Genomic DNA, 20,715 nt, shown 5'->3' with positions numbered 1-20,715 from the left:
CCCAGGGTCAATTACCAGCCAGGTATGCAGATTACCAATTATAAAACTATAGTCATTGTTATCATTCCGTTTAAGCCCAGTACCTACAGAGACTTGTCTGTATGAACTTATTGCATATTCTTGAAATTTTTATCAGCCCGGAGGCACTAAATCAAAGCTCCGGAAAGACTGCTTTTTGAACTTTGCTTTTAGCTCTTTTTGAACTTTCTTTAGACTTTATATTGACAACTCCGTTGGAAAAATGGAACTGAATTCTTGGACACAAAGTGCAGTGCCTTTCCTAGTACCTTCAAGGATAGAACTGTATTAATGGACGCTATTTGAAGTGACTTTTTACAGAACTCTATTTTTGTTTCCTTGAGTGGTTTTTGTAACTTTTCATTTTTAAGACTCTGTACATATTAATTGTTATTTCAAAATGTTATCGTCCCACAGTCCCGGAGTACTGTTCTTAACTAAGGGGGAATGTGGCACCCCTAGGGGTATTTGCCACAAAAACAGTTACTGACACTGAATACAAATACTAAAATAGCAAGACTGCACTACCACCTCCGGCCAGAAGGGGGAGCTCCAGAGACTCCCCTTGATCCATTCTGGTCTGAGAGAAAAACTGGCAGTTGGGCTAAGGAGCTGAAAGTGAGAGGTCATACAGCTGAATTTCTAACAGCCCTATGATGGTTTCCAGGCCCAAATCACCGGCCTGAGGAGAAAAGGGACAGAGAAAAAGGATATTGTGAGAACCGGGTAGCATTAATCACTACCCAGAACAGCCGCAAAGACGGATACCGGATCCGTGGCTGTATTCATTATATATAATACAGCAACCGGAAAAACGTGAGGTGATATCAGCTTCACTAGGGCCGGACGCAGCAACAGACACAAAGTTCAGCGGTACTCCTGGAGGGGGTAAGCCGATAAAAGGACTCGGGTTGCCCGTCGAACCAGGACCCGGAGGGGACAGATTGGGCCGGCAGCCAGTTCACATACAGCAGCAGGGCCACACAGAAATTGCGTACAATAAGAGGCGAAGACCCCGGCAGGGTCAAAGTAACTCAGAGTTCCCATACAGACTCCGGTGACAGGATTGGTTGTAAATCCTTTTATGTTAAAGTAAACTGGTTAAACGTTTCAACGCCTCAGTCTTTCATTTGGACAATAGCCATCTATCCAGGATCGGGATCGTCACCGCTGGGAGAACCTGCTGTTGATCAAGTAAGTGCCTGTCCCCTCACGATACCCCTTACACTGTGCATTGCCTGAGACCACAGCACCGGGTCAAGCCACCCGTGACATCCCGCTTAAGAGACAGACCCCATTGGTCCGGTGCTGGGTATCCCGGTCTCTTGGGCGTCACACTCTCTTCAGCCTCCCAGAGATTGTGACCTGCCGTGTGCTCCAGTATTCGCTGTAGCAAGCAGGAGGTCACAACTCCATGCAAGTCTATGAGACGCTCGTACTGGCTCGCTTAGACCTGCATTGAGAGCTTGCCGCATAGCTTATGACGTCTGTCAAGTCAGAAACTGTGGTCGCTGGACCGGAGCAGCACCAAAAATGTTGGAGACGCTGGAGGGTCAGTGTAAGAGTAGGGACAGAGACCTTAGGTTCAAAGCACCACTCCAGCACTGAAAAAAAAACCACTTGAGTGGTGCTTTAAAGGTTTGCGGTTATTATATAAAATTTCTGGGAAACATATAGACATACATAAGAAGCTGTGATTAATGGGTGGACGCTCTCACCAGTTACTAAAATGAAGGGGTAAAAGTGTTCTGCTGTACATTTTGCCTCATTGTTTCCTTAGACGGCTGTGTATAGGCAGTTGAAAATACATAAATAAAATGTAGACGTCCATAACACCTCTGTATAATCTCCAGTAGAAAACAAAGAGGAGACAGCGGTGAACAGGGAACTTGAAAGCTTTGTTTTATCCATTTTACTCACTCACAAGAAATCATTCATCTAAACTTCTGACAAATCAGTATAACTTCTCAGAAGTTTACAAAAAGTCTGGCTACTTTGTATTGCCTGGGGTATTGATAAATAGAACTTGGGAATGATCAATGAAAAGACACAGCCACACTTTTTTCTGACATCTACAGTGAAGGAAATAAGTATTTGATCCCTTGCTGATTTTGTAAGTTTTCCGACTGACAAAGACATGAACAGTCTAATTTTAAGGGTATGTTAATTTTCACATTGAGAGTTAGAATTTCAAAATTAAAATCCAGAAAATCACATTGTATAAATTATATAAATTTATTTGCATATTTCAGTGAGAAATAATTATTTGATCCTCTGCCAATCATTAAGAGCTCTGGTTCCTACAGACCAGTTACACACTCCTAATCAAGTCACTACCTTTATTAAAGATAGCTGTCTTACATAGTCACCTTTATAAAAGACTCCTGTCCACAGAATCAATTACTCAGTCAGTCTATAACCTCTACAACATGGGCAAGATCAAAGAGCTTTATAAGGATGTCAGGGACAAGATCATAGACCTGCACAAAGTTGGAATGGGCTACAAAACCATAAGTAAGACGCTGGGTGAGAAGGAGACAACTGTTGGTCAATAGTAAGAAAATGGAAGAAATACAAAATGACTGTCAGTTGACATCGACCTGGGGCACCATACAAAATCTCATATCATGGAGTGTCCTTGATCATGAGGAAGGTGAGAGATCAGCCTAAAACTACATGGGGGGAACATGTTAATGATCTCAAGGCAGCTGGGATCACAGTCACCAAGAAAACCATTGGTAACACATTACGCCATAAAGATTTAATATCCTTCAGTGCCCACAAGGTCCCCCTGCTTAAGAAGGCACATGTGCAGGTCCATCTGAAGTTTGCCAATGAAGGGCACAGGACTACTTCATCGCATCAATGGGAGAATGGATGGAGCCATGTACCATAAAATACTGAGTGACAACCACCTTCTCTCCACCAGGACATTAAAAATGGGTCGTGGCTGGGTCTTACAGCAAGACAATAACCCAAAACATACAGCCAAGGCAACAAAGGAGTGGCTCAGAAAGAAGCACATTAAGGTCATGGAGTGGCCTAGCCAGTCTTCAGACCTTAATCTCATAGAAAACTTATGGAGGGAGTTGAAGCTCCAAGTTGCCAAGCGACAGCCTCAAAATCTTAATGATATAGAGATGATCTGCAAAGAGGAGTGGACCAAAATTCCCCCTGACATGTGCGCAAACCTCATCATCAACTACAAAAAAGTCTGACTGCTGTGCTTGCCAACAAGGGTTTTGCCACCAAGTGTTAAGTCTTGTTTGCCAGAGGGATCAAATACTTATTTCTCATTGCAAAATGCAAATACATTTATATAATTTATACAATGTGATTGCCTGGATATTATTTTTGATATTCTATCTCTCAATGTTAAAATTAACCTACCATTAAAATTATAGCCTGTTCATGTCTTTGTCAGTGGCTAAACTTACAAAATCAGCAAGAGATCAACTACTTATTTCCTTCACTGTATGTTAGACACATTATTCTTCTCGTTTTATGTCTGAAGTCAAGATTTTATTACTGCAATTATAGTTCATAGAAATGAGCGAATATTTTTCAAATATCCTCATTTGCCAAAATGCAGATTTTGTTTTTGTAATTTGATTCTATGCATATTCAGCAAAATGGCAGTCGTTGCCCAACATTATGTGGACTATAAAAGGCCATCAAAATGTTAATAAATTTAAAAAAAATCCTTACCAGCACCGCTATGGCTCCTCCACATCACTTGCCCAGTCCTTGTCACATTTTCAGATTGCCACCGCAAGCGCATGAAAGGAGAAGGCGTTATTGTCTCACAGCATACACGTTCACCATGCGTGCTTGCGCACAATGCAGCTGGGTTTGATCAAATTGTAAAGCCACGACATAGGTGAGAGGACCACCGACGGCGATCTGAAGATGCAGCAAGGACCAGAACGACTGACGGTGAGGTTCCGGGGAGGTGAGTGGTGAGGTGAGTATAGGATCTTCTACATGTTTTAAATATCACATTAACCAGTGACTCAAATGTTGTTCACATTTATAAGATACTGAGATATTTTCCTTATGGAACCACAGATGATTAACAGCAAAATTTTCCTGGAGAATGCTACCAGCAAATAATAACGTAAGTACTACAAAAAGCAAGACTAGTGCTAAAACTAAATTCATCTGTATGCCAGCTGCATTATGCATGCAAATAAAGATATTTTTGTGGCTAAATCTAGTGGGACTAAGTGAATTTACATTGACATTTGTCTGGAATATCATTAGAAAGGCAAAATTTCAGCTCTGGGTCAGCACCATGGATGTTTTAGTTGGAATGTTTTTTTTTAACAAAGTATCTTAAATAATAGGATAATTATCAGGCTGAACATATCTATAATTTATATGCCTTGGCACTACCGCTTGAGACCACCCACTAATCCCAGAAACTCAGTCCAGTTTAGGTTCGTTATCTTTGACGTTTTGCAAGCTCAACGTTTCTTGTGACCCACCGTCCTGTCCAAGGACCCCTTTAAGGTGGAAGGCTAATCTGTCTCATCTTTGGTAAGTTCCAGGTTGCGCTATTCCCTTGTCCCTTAGTCTCCTTTACTGTAGTTCACCCAAAATTGACAGCACTGCCCACATACATTTCTTATTACTATTTGAACTTGTCCCTATCTGGCTAGGCACAGGAAACAGTCACCTGCCCTAACATTAATCCCTTCCCACTATGGGCTAGACCGAAAGATTAACACTCTTGCCCTATCATCACTATCAACTATAGTAACTATCTATCCTACCAATCTTATTTCCTAACCTATGTCTTACCCTATACATTACTAACATTACCTGTAACAGTACACACTATGCCTATTATACGTAAAATACTTAACACATTCTATACATTACACAGGAACATATTACATTTCAACAATGAACTTATTTCTTCAAGGGGGACATATGGTCAGCGTGTCTATTTCTTTATGCAATATAGGGTCTTAACCAGTATCAGATGGAGAAAGAGACAGCAGGGATGTGCTCAACTGGTAAGGTTGTGCTTCCACAACACTATAAAGTCTCAATTACGAATTGTGGTGTCCATTGATAAATGGAGATATGGATCTTTGCTGTGCTGCCGAAAGCACCAATGGATTCCTCGGTGCATATGATGAAAGTATCCAGGAGGATAAATATTTGACTTCAGTTATTATGTCTTTTTATTGCTCAACGCATTTCAAAGTACAGTCTTTTCATCCTGTTGAAGAGGTCTGCGTACTTTGAAACACATTGACCAAAAAAATGCAGTCAAATATTTCACCTCCTAGATACTTTCATCATATGCACGGAGGAATTCATAGATGCCTCTAGCAGCACAGTAACATTCCAGATCTCTATTTATCATTCATCCAGAAGAGCATTTGTGAGGTCAGACCCTGATATTAGCGAGCGGCGGTGTTGTTCAGAAGACTGTTGCTTGGTAATTTGTCTGCATTTGTGTGCATATCCTCATCCTCTATTTTTTTCTTTCCTTTACTTCCCAGCTTTCCACTTTGTTGTTTATGAGTGCATATTTGAATGATTGGTATTTTCATTTATCCCTGTACGTCTTCCCTTGTTAGTCTAGTTTTTGCATTCTAATACACTACAACTCCCCACTTCCCTGGGTGGGGAGGGTACAGATAAGGGTCTGAGGCCTAAAAAACCAATTTCATTGCATTTATTCTCCTCCACCCAACTTTACAGTTGTTACAATGCAGTCAGGTGGGTAACATTCTCCTGGTATTCTTCAAACCCAGATAGAGAAATAATGAAATGTGAATCATCACTCTGTAGACCACATTTTCACTACTACAGAGTAAGTGGCGGTAGCTTCACATCGCTTCATCCTGCATTTGACTTTGTGCCGTGTGATGTAAGGTTTTCCTGCATCTACTGTACTTGGCCATGTAAACCAATGTCATAAAGCTTCTAATGCATAATAATATAATAATGGCAGAGGAGGTTTGGAATCTGCAGTTATGGAGTCAGCCCTCTGCTTGTTAGCACTCGGTTACTCCACTCTGTAACTTTACGTGGTCTCCACTTCAAGGCTGATTTGTTGTGGTTCCGAAATGCTCCCACTTTTCAATAATACCACTCACAGTTGATAGAAGAAAATTTCGGAGGGATGAAATTTAATGAACTGGCTACAAGCTCTAAAGAATGAAGCATTCTTTCACAAAATTTGCTATAGGCGGATATCACAGTGAAAGGCTGGATGTTATATAGCTGTGGCCAATGTTGAATCTTAATAAAAGATTTACAAAAGGTTGGATAAAACAGGCCGCAGTACTTTATTAAAGATAATGGATGACAACCAACAAATAATCAATAAACTATTACATAACTTCAATAATAATACGAACATTGACGGCAGGCGCGGTGTTTGTCCAAGGAGATTCGGTTGGTAACGGGGGTCCATTTTCTGGCGGAAGAGGTCGGTCTCCTTCCGTTGAGCCCCTAGTCCATGAACATATGCGGCCAGAGCAAACAAGGCTGCAGCACGATCAGGGCCCCCATGGGCAGGAAGGTATATGCTGGTAAGGTGAGCTGCAAATGTCTGTCCAGTACCCGGTTCTCTCTTTGCAGCACGTGCACTGTACTCACGGTCATGAAGAGCACGCACCTCGATCTCTGTCAGCTACTGGGCGGAATGCACTTCTCTCACTGCAACCCCCGCTGGCCACGGCAGGAGTTCCCTGACGTGGGCCGGTGCAATCCCGGTGCTCAAGGGACGGAGCACTTCTCTCTCTGTGCTGTGCGCTGCCTGCTCCCGCCAAGACCGACTGCTTCCACACTCGCTGTGGCTGTTGCCACTTAGCGACACCCCCTATTTCCGAGTGCAAAGGTCTGTCCAGTCTCTTATTCCTTCTCCCAGACAACAGAGGAGACAGCCCCGACAGTTCCGGACCCGGCATAGGACAGGCACCCACGGCCTGGTTCTCCTCCTTACACATCCACATTACACCTGTAAACATAATATTTCGAATAGCTTCCTGGTCCACATTAATATAATTAGTGTAGGTGTCAACCACACTTTGACCAACCAAATACATAGTACATATCTTCCTCTAGATCCCTACAGATTTCAGACACTAATTCATAATTTCTCATGAAGACAACTTCTATCATGTGTCCTATAATGACAAAGTAGATGAAGGGAGATCCATTTGCAACTCAATCTGTTACAAAAAGCATAGATACCTAAAAAAAGAGCTCAGCTTCTTATGGGAAACTCAACAGAACAGCAGTCCCACCAGCATTATCTGCTATTTGGTAGTAATTTTTAGAGTCACACTTTTTTAATGCAGAGGAAGATGCAGTATTGATTTTCGAGAAATGTCATACGAATAGTTCACATAAAAGTTTTCAGATTAAGTGGCTTCTTTTCGACAGATGTGTTCTGTGATTTTCCCAGACAACCATCTCTGTTAACAAACAGCACAGGGAAGAAATATTAGGCTGATGGAATTCAATATAGTTTGTGTAAGTAAAATGTATGGCATAAACGAAGCATTACACAGCAATCAGAGCTACTGCTTTCCCCTCAGAGGTAACAGCATGTTCAAGAGCGGAATCGATGGTTCAGCTCCCTTGGTCATATTTTTAATCTGTGATATTGACAACAAGGGTGTTTATACATTTAATTATCTGTTTGTTTCCAAGCTGCAGACTGAATATGATTACTAGTATGCATGAGGAGCCCAGAGCTTCCAGAAATGAAAAATGGGATATTGACTTGTACACAGTTCTATGGCTGACAAAGTTTCATGAGTAAAATAAAAAGTGTATACAGATCCCTTCAAATCATAACATTAGTACAATGTCCTAGAGTTATTCTCTTGGGGGCAATGTTCTTACCCTCCAACTTCTGAAAATCCAAAATGGAGATAAGGTATAATCACTCCCAATGACACAAAAGGATGCAATGTAGCGTGACAACATTTTCATGACCTTCTTTAACTTAAAAATGGGGTGCCAGATACCTCCTAAGATGAAGCCCCCATAAAAGGGTAATCCAAGACCACACATTTATGGCATATCCACATGATATGCCAAAAATGTCTTGTAGATGCAGGCCCCATCTTTTGGGGCCCACATCTTTCTCAAGAACAGGGCCTGTCTATCACCCCAATGAATGGAAAGGTTGACACTGATGTATGACTCTCTTGATTTATTTCCATAGGTGTTCCAAAGTAGCCGAACACTAGAGATGAGCGAATCTGTTTGCTTTAAGTTTTACAAAACAATTGCATTCAGAAGGAATCGCTATTTTAGCAATTTGTTTCGTGCAAACTTGGCAGAATATTAAACGGCCATTATTTTGATCAATTACAAAGTACCAGGAAAAAAATACTCATCTCACCACTCAGTTCTCCGACTGGCACAGACCCCCATCCACTCTTCTATCAATCTGGTCCGCCGCACGTCCTCTATGGCTCTACATATATCTTCACTCACCACCAGGGCTTAATCCTCAGATATCATGACATTCTTCATGACATCATGATATTCACATGTGTGTTGTCTAAGGCATTGTCAGCGCCTGGGGTGACAAGGGTGGTGACTACAAGACTTCATCATGTGCCTTGTGGCATCTGAAGCTTGCTTTGTACTTAGAGAGCTAAATAGGAGCCAAAGGAGGATGCATGGAGAACCAGATGGGGGCTTGAATGGCGGGGCAGATGAGCGGAGATGTATTTTCTCCCCTCGTTTATTATATTCTGGAGTTCAGAGAGACTCCAATGCATAATAGCGACAATTCAAATCACATTTTCTGATCAAACTCGAGTGAACTGCTAAACTCAAATTTCAACAGACTTGTTCATCACTACTGTAAAGCCATGTTCACACATCCAGTATTTTACATCAGTATTTGTAAGCCAAAACCAGGAGTGGGTGAAAAATACAGAAGTGATGACATGTTTCTATTATACTTTTCCTTTAAATTTTCTTATACTGATGTAAAATACTGGCCAAATACTGCCGGCACCCCTGTTTGGTTCCCTATCCCCCTCCATGTCCGGATGCTAACATACTCACCGCCCCGACCATGCGGCGAGCTTCCAATCTAGTACTTCTCCCTCCCTGCTTCCTGTGCACACTACACAGGCTTCCCAGCAGCACACCTAAGCAAAACCTGTAGCTTCCCCACAACTCCTGTGTGTGAAACTGTATGTTGCCAGGTCCCCTGTCCTAATCCATTGTAGTTAGTTTGATATCCTGATAGTGTTACTGTAGTTCTGGATAGTGTGCACGCTACACTGAAGATGTCCTGGTGGACATTGAACCCAAAGCTCCGGCGGCACCTGAATCCCGAAGCCGCACTTGTCTGAAAAGGCTCTAAATTCAGTCTTGTCTGTGACTCCGAATCTAGTCCGTGGTGATGTAACTGCCCCTTTGGGGTCAGCAGTTGCAGTACCGGGAACTGCCTTGGAGTCATGCCTGGGAGCCACCTGCAGATCAAACCTGACTCCACCATTAAGAGCTCCAGTGAAAACGGCTTATCTACGCCCCTCCTAGTAAGCCCAGCCCCGTGGCACAGTGGGTCCACGAACCACGTGCTCCACCTGCAGGAGTGACAACTACCAAGTATACTTGCCAAGATATTCAATAGATATGCAATAGGTATCTGAGAGGGGAATCCATCTTCATGTTTCAGAGGTACCCTAATTACATTATGTATACACCGAGATACCTAAAAAAAGGATCTATCAAAGATGCCTGAAACTGCCATGCCGCCTATATACTGTGATAATAAATTGGGTAAATAGACCATCAGGATTCCAATCTTTTGGTTGAGATGCTTGTTACACAAAGAATTTTATGTCAACACAGTGAATTAGATTTATGTTCCCTTGTGGTGTTTATGATGGAGTATTGAACTTTCTCTACGATAAACTCACAGATTACAACTGATCACTGCTGAATACCAACAAGACATTGAGTGATCATCTTACCATCAAGGAATCTGACAAACAAAAAAGGATTTCCTATAGCAGATAAACCTTTTGAAGCAACTCTGTCAGCAGAATTTTCCCATTTAATCTGAGTGCAGCATATTATAGGGCACAATATCCTGATTCTAGAGATGTGTCACTTTACTAGGCTATGAGATGCAGTTTCAATACAATCAGTGTTTTATCAGCAAGAGATTATCCCTTATAGGACTAGGTCTCATGTGCCAGCCAGTCCAGCTAATCTGTATAACCACGCCCCCACCACTGATTGGCATCTTGCACAATCTGCACAGGAAGCTGCCAATCAGCGGTGTGGGCGGGGTTATGCACCGTTCAATATTCTGAGCACTGCCACATCTACAACAGATAAATCAGAGATTCTATCAAAACTGCACCAAGCAGCCCAGTAAGTGATACATCACTGTAATCGGGGTCTCTGCCCCTACATCATACAGCTCTCACATTGCATGACAAAAATCGGTGACAAGTTCCCTTTCAGCCATGATTTTATGTTGTTAAATGCATCTTTATATAATAAAATCTAAACATAAACATAGCATTTAAAGAAGTATTTTGATTTCAAGATCCAATTGTCATTCAATTACACACAGAAAGACAACAAAATATTCTGTTATTTGTTTTTAAATATACCTTTTTCTCATTTTTTGACAAGGGCCAAGGTCCATTTTTTAGGTTTCCTTCCAATTGTGATGATGTTCTGTTCATTTCTATTTGTGGCACCCCTAGGGGTATTTGCCACAAAAACAGTTACTGACACTGGATACAAATACTAAAATAGCAAGACTGCACTACCACCTCCGGCCAGAAGGGGGAGCTCCAGAGACTCCCCTTGATCTATTCTGGTCTGAGAGAAGAACTGGCAGTTGGGCTAAGGAGCTGAAAGTGAGAGGTCATACAGCTGAATTTCTAACAGCCCTATGACGGTTTCCAGGCCCAAATCACCGGCCTGAGGAGAAGAGGGATAGTGAAAAAGGACATTGTGAGAACCGGGTAGCATTAATCACTACCCAGAACAGGCGCAAAGACGGATACCGGATCCGCGGCTGTATTCATTATATATAATACAGCAACCGGAAAAACGTGAGGTGATATCAGCTTCACTAGGGCCGGACGCAGCAACAGACACAGAGTTCAGCGGTACTCCTGGAGGGGGTAAGCCGATAAAAGGACACGGGTTGCCCGTCGAACCAGGGTCCGGAGGGGACAGATTGGGCCGGCAGCCAGTTCACATACAGCAGCAGGGCCACACAGAAACTGCGTACAATAAGAGGCGAAGACCCCGGCAGGGTCAAAGTAACTCAGAGTTCCCATACAGACTCCGGTGACAGGACTGGTTGTAAATCCCTTTATGTTGAAGTAAACTGGTTAAACGTTTCAGTGCCTCGGTCTTTCATTTGGACAATAGCCATCTATCCAGGATCAGGATCATCACCGCTGGGAGAACCTGCTGCTGATCAAGTAAGTGCCTGTTCCCTCATGATACCCCTTACACTGTGCATTGCCTGAGGCCACAGCACCGGATCAAGCCACCCGTGACATCCCCCTCAAGAGACAGACCCCATTGGTCCGGTGCTGGGTATCCCAGTCTCCTGGGTGTCACAATTGGCGTCACGAACAGGATGCAGCCAGCCCGTATACCGGGTATTGTGTGCCGTGATTGGAGCCTAAAACTGCGAAAACTTGGATGAAAAATCTTGAAAATTGACTTTATTAACCCCTCTGTGACCTTAGACGTACTATCCCGTCGAGGTGCCCTGGGCTTATCTGACCCTGGACGGGATAGTACGTCATAGCCGATCGGCCGCGCTCACGAGGGGAGCGCGGCCGATCGCGGCCGGGTGTCAGCTGCTTATCGCAGCTGACATCCGGCACTATGTGCCAGGAGCGGTCACGGACCGCCCCCGGCACATTAACCCCTGGCACACCGCGATCAAAGATGATCGCGATGTGCCGGCGGTGCAGGGAAGCACCGCGCAGGGAGGGGGCTCCCTGCGGGCTTCCCTGAGACCCCCGGAGCAACGCGATGTGATCGCGTCGCTGCGAGGGTCTCACCTCCCTCCCTGCTCCCTCCAGCCCCGGATCCAAGATGGCCGCGGATCCGGGTCCTGCAGGGAGGGAGGTGGCTTCACAGAGCCTGCTCAGAGCAGGCACTGTGAAGCCTGCAGCGCTGCATGTCAGATCAGTGATCTGACAGAGTGCTGTGCAAACTGTCAGATCACTGATCTGTGATGTCCCCCCCTGGGACAAAGTAAAAAAGTTAAAAAAAAATTTTCCAAATGTGTAAAAAAAATTAAAAAAAATATTCCAAAATAATGAAAAAAAAAAAAAATATTATTCCCATAAATACATTTCTTCATCTAAATAAAAAAAAAAAACAATAAAAGTACACATATTTAGTATCGCCGCGTCCGTAACGACCCGACCTATAAAACTGTCCCACTAGTTAACCCCTTCAGTAAACACCGTAAGAAAAAAAAAAAAAAACGAGGCAAAAAACAACGCTTTATTATCATACCGCCGAACAAAATGTGGAATAACACGCGATCAAAAGGACAGATATAAATAACCATGGTACCGCTGAAAGCGTCATATTGTCCCGCAAAAAAAGAGCCACCATACAGCATCATCAGCAAAAAAATAAAAAAGTTATAGTTCTGAGAATAAAGCGATGCAAAAATAATTATTTTTTCTGTAAATTAGTTTTTATCGTATAAAAGCGCCAAACCATAAAAAAATGATATAAATGAGGTATCGCTGTAATCGTACTGACCCGAAGAATAAAACTGATTTATCAATTTTACCAAACGCGGAACGGTATAAACGCCTCCCCCAATAGAAATTCATGAATAGCTGGCTTTTGGTCATTCTTCCTCACAAAAATCGGAATAAAAAGCGATCAAAAAATGTCACGTGCCCAAAAATGTTTTCAATAAAAACGTCAACTCGTCCCGCAAAAAACAAGACCTCACATGACTCTGTGGACCAAAATATGGAAAAATTATAGCTCTCAAAATGTGGTATTGCAAAAAATATTTTTTGCAATAAAAAGGGTCTTTCAGTGTGTGACGGCTGCCAATCATAAAAATCCGCTAAAAAACTCGCTATAAAAGTAAATCAAACCCCCCTTCATCACCCCCTTAGTTAGGGAAAAATAAAAAAAAATGCATTAATTTCCATTTTCCCATTAGGGCTAGGGTTAGGGCTAGGGTTAGGGCTAGGGCTAGGGTTAGGGCTAGGGTTAGGGCTAGGGTTAGGGCTAGGGCTAGGGTTAGGGTTAGGGCTAGGGCTAGGGTTAGGGTTAGGGCTAGGGTTAGGGCTAGGGTTAGGGCTAGGGCTAGGGTTAGGGCTAGGGTTAGGGCTAGGGTTAGGGTTAGGGCTAGGGTTAGGGCTAGGGTTAGGGCTAGGGTTAGGGCTAGGGTTAGGGTTAGGGCTAGGGTTAGGGCTAGGGTTAGGGCTAGGGTTAGGGTTAGGGTTGGGGCTACAGTTAGGGTTGGGGCTAAAGTTAGGGTTAGGGTTTAGATTACATTTACAGTTGGGAATAGGGTTGGGATTAGGGTTAGGGGTGTGTCAGGGTTAGAGGTGTGGTTAGGGTTACCGTTGGAATTAGGGTTAGGGGTGTGTTTAGATTAGGGTTTCAGTTATAATTGGGGGGTTTCCACTGTTTCGGCACATCAGGGGCTCTCCAAACACGACATGGCGTCCGATCTCAATTCCAGCCAATTCTGCGTTGAAAAAGTAAAACAGTGCTCCTTCCCTTCCGAGCTCTCCTGTGTGCCCAAACAGGGGTTTACCCCAACATATGGGGTATCAGCGTACTCAGGACAAATTGGACAACAACTTTTGTGGACCAATTTCTCCTGTTACCCTTGGGAAAATACAAAACTGGGGGCTAAAAAATAATTTTTGTGGGAAAACAAAAAGATTTTTTATTTTCACGGCTCTGCGTTATAAACTGTAGTGAAACACTTGGGGGTTCAAAGTTCTCACAACACATCTAGATAAGTTCATTGAGGGGTCTAGTTTCCAATATGGGGTTACTTGTGGGGGGTTTCTACTGTTTAGGTACATTAGGGGCTCTGCAAACGCAATGTGACGCCTGCAGACCAATCCATCTAAGTCTGCATTCCAAATGATGCTCCTTCCCTTCCGAGCCCTCCCATGCGCCCAAACGGTGGTTCCCCCCCACATATCGGGTATCAGCGTACTCAGGACAAATTGGACAACAACATTTAGGGTCCAATTTCTCCTGCTAACCTTGGAAAAATACAAAACTGGGGGCTAAAATATAATTTTTGTGGAAAAAAAAATATTTTTTATTTGCATGGCTCTGCGTTATAAACTGTAGTGAAATACTTGGGGGTTCAAAGCTCTCACAACACATCAAGATGAGTTCCTTAGGGGGTCTACTTTCCAAAATGGTGTCACTTGTGGGGGGTTTCTACTGTTTAGGTACATTAGGGGCTCTGCAAACGCAATGTGACGCCTGCAGACCATTCCATCTAAGTCTGCATTCCAAATGGCGCTCCTTCCCTTCCGAACCCTCCCATGCGCCCAAACGGTGGTTCCCCCCCACATATGGGGTATCAGCGTACTCAGGACAAATTGGACAACAACTTTTGGGGTCCAATTTCTCCTGTTACCCTAGGGAAAATACAAAACTGGGGGCTAAAAAATAATTTTTGTGGGAAACAAATTTTGTTTTATTTTTATGGCTCTGCATTATAAACTTCTGTGAAGTTCTTGGTGGGTCAAAGTGCTCACCACACATCCAGATAAGTTCCTTAGGGGGTCTACTTTCCAAAATGGTGTCACTTGTGGGGGGTTTCAATGTTTAGGCACATCAGTGGCTCTCCAAACGCAACATGGCGTCCCATCTCAATTCCTGTCAATTTTGCATTGAAAAGTCAAACGGCGCTCCTTCCCTTCCGAGCTCTTCCATGCGCCCAAACAGTGGTTTACTGCCACATATGGGGTATCAGCGTACTCGGGACAAATTGGACAACAACTTTTGAGGTCCAATTTCTTCTCTTACCCTTGGAAAAATGAAAAATTGGGGGCAAAAATATAATTTTTGTGAAAAAATATGATTTTTTATTTTTACGGTTCTGCATTATAAACTTCTGTGAAGCACTTGGTGGGTCAAAGTGCTCACCACACCTCTAGATAAGTTCCTTAGGGGGTCTACTTTCCAAAATGGTGTCACTTGTGGGGGGTTTCAATGTTTAGGCACATCAGTGGCTCTCCAAACGCAACATGGCGTCCCATCTCAATTTCTGTCAATTTTGCATTGAAAAGTCAAACTGCGCTCCTTCCCTTCCGAGCTCTCCCATGCGCCCAAACAGTGGTTTACTGCCACATATGGGGTATCAGCGTACTCAGGACAAATTGGACAACAACTTTTGAGGTCCAATTTCTTCTCTTACCCTTGGAAAAATAAAAAATTGGGGGCAAAAATATAATTTTTGTGAAAAAATATGATTTTTTATTTTTACGGTTCTGAATTATAAACTTCTGTGAAGCACTTGGTGGGTCAAAGTGCTCACCACACATCCAGATAAGTTCCTTAGGGGGTCTACTTTCCAAAATGGTGTCACTTGTGGGGGGTTTCAATGTTAAGGCACATCAGTGGCGCTCCAAACGCAACATGGCGTCCCATCTCAATTCCTGTCAATTTTGCATTGAAAAGTCAAATAGCGCTCCTTCCCTTCCGAGCTCTCCCATGCGCCCAAACAGTGGTTTACTGCCACATATGGGGTATCAGCGTACTCAGGACAAATTGGACAACAACTTTTTGGGTCCAATTTCTCCTGTTACCCTTGGTAAAATAAAACAAATTGGAGCTGAAGTAAATTTTTTGTGTAAAAAAGTTAAATGTTCATTTTTATTTAAACATTCCAAAAATTCCTATTAAACACCTGAAGGGTTAATAAACTTCTTGAATGTGGTTTTGAGCACCTTGAGGGGTGCAGTTTTTAGAATGGTGTCACACTTGGGCATTTTTTATCATATAGACCCCTCAAAATGACTTCAAATGAGACGTGGTCCCTAAAAAAAAAATGGTGTTGTAAAAATGAGAAATTGCTGGTCAACTTTTAACCCTTATAACTCCCTAACAAAAAAAAAATTGGTTCCAAAATTATGCTGATGTAAAGGAGACATGTGGGAAATGTTACTTATTAAGTATTTTGTGTGACGTATCTCTGTGATTTAATTGCATAAAAATTCAAAGTTTGAAAATTGCGAAATTTTCAAAATTTTCGCCAAATTTCCGTTTTTTTCACAAATAAACGCAGGTACTATCAAAGAAATTTTACCACTATCATGAAGTACAATATGTCACGAGAAAACAATGTCAGAATCACCAGGATCCGTTGAAGCGTTTCGGAGTTATAACCTCATAAAGGGACAGTGGTCAGAATTGTAAAAATTGGCCTGGTCATTGACGTGCAAACCACCCTTGGGGGTAAAGGGGTTAAAGAAAATTCCATTTCCTGTTAAAAACTATTGAAAGTGACTTTTTCCCATTGGTTATAATGGAGTAAAGATGGCCGCCATCACCTCATAACCGTTGGGCACGAGACTGTTAATTGAGCTACGCCATTACCTGAGCCCCAGTCTGACTGAAAAACTTCAGAATCCGCCATTACAGAGCGCGCGGCGAGCGGGAGCGGCAGGGGGCGTGTCATTGTGGGCGTGTCATTGTGGACGGCACCAAGCTGAGCGCTCTGACGTCAGAGCAAGGGGAAAACCAATCCTGCTGCACAGCGGAATGAATCTACACTATCCCGATGGAAGCGGAGGACCGAAAGGGTCCGGATTAACTAAGGGGGCACAGTATGTCGCAGCACGGAGACGCCGCAGCACCCGGCGACGCTAATGCAGCTGAAAGACAGAGTGTCGATAGAGAGTCCGGTAGCCCAGCGGTGCAAGGAGTAGCGCCCATCATGCCGGTGCTGATGCCATATACCCCGGGTGGCCCGTGGCTTCCAATGTATGAAGGTGAGCCTAATACCCTTGACGATTTCAGAGAAAAGATGCTAGCCTATTTTGACATGTTCCCCGTGGGTGAAGTTCAGCGTGTTAGTCTCCTGATGATGCAGTTAAGTGGCCAAGCTAAGCGAGAAGTCACAGCATGGGCAGCTGATCTGAAAGGCACTGTTGAACGCATATTTGCTGGATTAAAAGCTACATTTGAAACCACTGCCAGCAGCAAAGCTAAAGTACGATTCTTTAATTGCAAACAAAAAGCTAATGAGGGCGTGAGAGACTTTGCCTTAAACCTGCAGGAAGCCCTTAAATCACTTACACTGGCTAAACCCATTTTTAACACCGGAGCGGATAAACTGCTAAGAGATCAATTTATTGAGGGACTCTACACCCCTTGTCACCGGGGGCATGTGAGCATGCTTGTTTTTAAGAACCCTGAATTGACATTTGCCCAATTAAAGGAGAGCGCTATACGTCTCCAGCTGGCAGAGGCACCTCGGGATCAGGAGCCTGCGCAACCCATGGCAGAGGCTCCTCAACAACAGGGAGTGCCAGTGACATCAGCTATGTCCGGGGCCATTGCTAAGCCCCTGGGGCCCAGTACTAATGAGGCTCTTCAACAAAAGCTTGACTCTTTAACTGATGTTGTTGCTTCAATGGCTAAAACCATGCAGGAGATGAGAGGACCCAAGATGGAGTTGGCAAACCGTAGAGAAGATGTTCCATAGATGAGACCCCGGAGATACCCGACATGGAGAGGACGACCCCGCGACCGCTACCAACGGGATGGACAGCCCATTTGCCGCCGTTGCCAGCAGCCAGGCCACTTTGCACGAGATTGTGATTTAAACGGAAATTCCCTGGGAATGCGGGCCGCTTCGCAGGAATGAACTTTCAAGGCCCAACACCCTGGCACGACAGGTACATCGGAGGACGACCCATTATCCCTATCGTGCTGGACGGAATGCCCCTCAACGCTTTGCTGGACACAGGTTCCCAGATTTCATCTATACCGTATATCCTTTATAAGAGGTACTGAGCTGATGCAGATATTGATAAAGGGCCCTCTGATGTTGAACTAGATATATGGGCCAGTAATGGTAAGTTGGTACCGAAACTAGGTTTCAGGGAGATGACCATAAAGATTGGTAAAGTAGAATTGAAGAAACAGGGTATAATTGTTGTTGATGTTGACCGGCGGAACTGTGAACCAACTGTATTGATAGGAATGAATGTGTTAGAGAACTGCTTTTCCGAAGTCATTTCTGTCTTACAGCAAATTGCTGAAACTGCCCAATCCTGCCAGCAGAGAGTTCTCCGGAGGGAAATAAAAGTATTGATGTTAAGGCAACAGGTAGAAGTTGCAGGTGGAGAAATCGGCAGTGTGAGGGTAAGTGATCCAACGTCTATTGTAATCCCACCAAAAACAGAAATGCTGGTATGGTGTAGAGCAGCCATTGGTACTAAGGGACGAGATTATCAAGCCTTAACAGAACCAGTGTACACCGACCTCAGGCCCACTATACTCACAGCACGAGGGATAGTCGAGGTACACCGAGGACGGGTGCCGGTACGACTTTTGAACTGTGGAGAGGAAGAGGTCACTTTGCCAAGGTATGCTACAGTGGCAAAGCTATATACTGTTGACAACAATGCCATCACAACCATTGAGCCCTTAGAACCAACCTGTCAGGTGGAAGGCAATGGCTCAGATGGAGAAATGGAGGATTGGTGCCAACAGCTACACGTGGGCATAAATTCAACACCTACCCATCAAAAACAAGGGGTGTATAGGCTAGTGACGGAATATGAACAAGTCTTCAGTAAACACCCATTGGACTTCGGATGGATAGAAGGGGTAGAACACACAATCCCCACCGGTGACCATCCCCCAATAAAAGAAAGATATAGACCCATACCGCCCGCTCACTATCAATGTGCAAAAGATATGCTGAGGGAGATGAAACAGGCCGGGGTAATAAGAGACAGCTGTAGCCCCTGGGCGGCCCCTCTAGTGATTGTCAAAAAAAAGGACGGAACCATGAGAATGTGCGTAGACTACCGGAAGATTAATAACATTACCCATAAAGACGCCTACCCCTTGCCTAGGGTAGAAGAGTCCTTAACTGCTTTGAAATCTGCTAATTATTTTTCCTCCTTAGACTTAACAAGCGGGTATTGGCAAGTCCCTGTGGCTGAGAGAGATAAAGAAAAGACGGCATTCACCACACCAATGGGTCTATGTGAATTTAATCGCATGCCGTTTGGACTCTGCAACGCATCCGGTACCTTCCAGCGGCTGATGGAATGCTGCCTCGGACACAAGAACTTTGAGACCGTCCTCCTGTACCTAGATGATGTGATCGTCTACTCAAAGACTTACGAACAACACTTAATAGACCTGGCAGAAGTGTTCGAAGCCTTATCCAGGTATGGCATGAAAGACAAGCCATCCAAATGTCACCTTCTCAAGCCAAAGGTACAGTACCTGGGACACATCGTGAGTTCGGAGGGAGTAGCACCAGATCCCGAGAAAATAAGCGCCATAAGGGATTGGCCGAGACCTACCAGCGCAAAAGAAGTGAGGCAATTCCTGGGTTTGGTGGGTTACTATCGCAGATTTATAAAAGGATTTACCAAGTTGGCAGCACCCTTGCAAGACACCTTGGTAGGGCAGACGAAGAAACCTTCAAACCGAAACCCTCCTTTTCAGTGGAACGATGAAAGGGAAGACTCCTTTGAACAACTAAAGAAGGCACTAACCGGAGAAGTGGTTCTGGCATGCCCAGATTACCATCAACCTTTCATCCTCTACACCGATGCCAGTAATGTGGGACTAGGAGCGGTGCTGTCACAAAAGCAAGAAGGTCGGGAGAAAGTCATCGCCTTTGCAAGTAGAAAGCTCCGGCCTACTGAAAGAAATTCAGAAAATTACAGCTCCTTCAAATTGGAACTATTGGCGGTAGTTTGGGCTGTGACTGAACGTTTCAAACACTATCTGGCCGCTGCAGAATTTATTGTCTATACTGACAACAATCCGTTGACCCACCTGGACACAGCCAAATTAGGTGCGTTAGAACAGCGATGGATAGCCCTGTTATCTAATTACAACTTCATAATCAAGTATCGAGCAGGTCGCAAGAATGGAAATGCCGATGCCCTATCCCGGATGCCACACTTGAGAGATGTAGAAGAGGAAACGGGGGAGCTTGAAGAAATTGAACTACCAGCCTTCCATCGTCCCAAGGCAAAACATCATCAGTCAAGTACCTATCAGAAACAACAAGAGGTGAATTTTAATCCGTTAGCACACCATAGATGGGCTGACACCCAAGACAGCAATCCGGCTGTGAAGTTGGTGAAGGAACTGTTAACTGAGCAAAGTGCATATCCCGATGAGGATGCCCCAGAAGAGACGCATCAACTCTGGAAAGAGAGAGGCAAAATGTTCCTGTATCAAGGGAAGCTCTGTAGAAGATACACCAATCCGAAAACACATGAATTGGTTTGGCAGATTATTGTGCCTAAACAAGATGTGAAGATGGTCCTCGAAGCTTACCATAATGGTGCTGGTCACTTCGGTTGGAAAAAGTTAGAAGTACTTCTAAGAGAAAGATTTTATTGGGTCGGGATGAGAAAATCAATCGAACAGTGGTGCAGAAACTGTGGCCCGTGCAACCTCAGAAGAAATGATGAAAAGAACCAAAGAGCACCA

The sequence above is a fragment of the Ranitomeya imitator genome, chromosome 2 (assembly GCF_032444005.1).
Source record: "Ranitomeya imitator isolate aRanImi1 chromosome 2, aRanImi1.pri, whole genome shotgun sequence".
Taxonomy (NCBI): domain Eukaryota; kingdom Metazoa; phylum Chordata; class Amphibia; order Anura; family Dendrobatidae; genus Ranitomeya; species Ranitomeya imitator.
Note: the sequence above shows the minus strand (reverse complement) of the source record.